Consider the following 2507-nt stretch of genomic DNA (forward strand, 5'->3'; position numbering starts at 1 on the left):
CCTCTCCTGTCTTGTCCTCCCCCCCCCCTCTCCTCTTCTCTCCTTTCCTCTCCTCTCCTCTTCCCTCCTCTCACCTCCTCTCCTCCTGTCCTCTCCTGTCCTATCCTCTCCTTTCTCTTCCCTCTGCCCCTCTGATCTCATCAGTCACTATGGGCTCAGTTAGCTCTATCTGCCTCGGATTCCCTCACCTGGAGCTCCAGCCCTAGCCCCTCTCGCAAGTACCAACTGTTCACCGGGCATCTCCTTCCTCTCACATCCAATCAGTGGCCAAGACATTCAGTGACTTGCCAGGATCTGTGGAAGGATTTAAACTCAAATCTCCCTGGCCCTGAGTCTAGCCTTATGTCTACCCAGCTACTATGTGTACTGTTATGACCAAAAGCCTTCAGCAGCTCACCACTGCATGTGAAATAATCAACTTCTGATCCTGCCACTCAAAGCTATCTCCATCCAGCATTATCTCCCACAGCTCTCAGTTTTACAGTCTCCAATTTGTTTGGTTTTTTAATGTATTGGTGCCCTTTAAAAACCATTTTTGTTACTCCTCAATGCCCTCCCAACACCACCCATGCCCTCCCTCGTAACAAAGAAGTCTAAGCAAGCAAAGCAGACCTATTCACTGGCTCCATCTGGCAACAGACATCGGGATCCACTGATTCAGACACCATCATCCCTTTTCTGCTGAAGTGAGGGACAGAGAAAGGCCCCTCCTTCACCTTGACCTTCACCGCCCAGCCTCCAAAGTCACTGTTGATTACTGCAGCATCTCATGAGTTCTTGGGGCTTTCAAACTTTCAAGATTGCTTCCCCTGAGCCCAGGGCAGTCACTCCACAGAGGGTTTCTTTTCTTGGCTCTTCCCACTTCACTCTTTATCTGTTCAGATGAGGCTTCCCAAGTTTCTCTCAAAGTTTCAGAGTTGTTGTTTCTTTTGAGACAATCCTATTCCATTCCACTTACTTCCCACAATTTTTTCAACCATCTTTTATTTTATGGGGACCCACTTTGCTTGCAGATCTTTGTTACTACAAAAAGTGCTTTTAAAAATCTTTTTGAACACGTCTCTTCTTCTGTCTTGGACCTGGAAGATGTGTTTATGTATGTATGTATGTATGTATGTATGTATGTATGTATGTATGTATGTATGTATGTGTATATGTATATGGATGCACACGTATACACACAGATAAAGATATACTCAGAAAGGTTATCCCTGAGTCTGAGTATAGCTACAAATTCTTCTACAAAATGATTGAACACAGGACAGCTAGGTGGCGCAGTGGATAGAGCACCGGCCCTGGAGTCAGGAGTACCTGAGTTCAAATCCGGCCTTAGACACTTAACACTAGCTGTGTGACCCTGGGCAAGTCACTTAACCCCAATTGCCTCACTAAAAAAACCAAAAAACCAAAACCAAACCAAAACAAAATGATTGAACCAATTCGCAGCTCCATCAACAGTGCATTAATGAGCCTATCTTCTCACAGTCTTATCAACAATTGCTATCTTTTGATAGGTATGGAATCTTTTATTTTGTTATTAGTGATTTGGAACATTCTTTCATTTTCATTTCTCCTTTTGAAAATGGCCTGTTAAAAAAAAGAAGAAGAAAAAGAAAATGGCCTGTTCATATTCTTTGACCCTTCGTCTACTGGGGGATCGCTCTTGAGCTCATAAATGTGTTTCAGTTCCCTATATAGTTTGGATAGCAAACTCTTCTCTCTGATATTTGCTGCAAAGTTGTTTTCCCCCCTTATTCTGCCACTTGTCCTCATTTTCTAGAGGCACTGATTTTCTTCATGCAACAGCCTGTTGATTTTATGTAACCAAAAGTCTCTGTTCTATCACTTATGATCATCTCTATCTCTGATTGTGTAAGAAGCCTCCTTCCAGCCACAAGAACCCTCCTCTATCCTCTGATTCTCAGTTTAGATGGATGTTTATTTAGGGCGTATTGTGGTGCCTGGTGGTCTTGGTGTAAACCTAATTTCAGCCAGACTGCTTCCTAGTATTCCCAGCAGTTCTCATTGAACAAGGAATTCCTATCCCTAGTAGTTTCTTTTCTTGGGTTCATTGAAAACTGGACCTTGGATGGGTTCCCCCAGGTCCTGCTTACTGATCTGCATGCTGCACTTCCTTGTACTTTCTCCTACACTCCTTGTTGGCTGCTCTTATCATGTCCTTTCCTATCTCTGTACCTTATACCACATCATCCCTCATGCCTGGAATGGATTTTCCCCTACTTGTGGGTAAAGTCCTTCCCTTCCTTCAAGTCCCAGTTCAGACATCACTTCCTCCATGAAGGCTTGACCCCCAGGTGATGGGAATCTCTTATCTACACATTGCTCATTGCACTTTGCCCAACCTCTCTTTTGCATTGATTTCATTCTCCCTCAATGTGGATAAGTGTATGAGTCTTTTTCCTCAATTAGAGTCTTATCTCCTTGAAAGCAAAATCAAAAACCATAGCATCACAGAATCTCAGAGTTGGTAAGGACCTCAGTGGCTG

The sequence above is a fragment of the Dromiciops gliroides genome, chromosome 3, assembly GCF_019393635.1.
Source record: "Dromiciops gliroides isolate mDroGli1 chromosome 3, mDroGli1.pri, whole genome shotgun sequence".
Classification (NCBI taxonomy): Eukaryota; Metazoa; Chordata; class Mammalia; order Microbiotheria; family Microbiotheriidae; genus Dromiciops; species Dromiciops gliroides.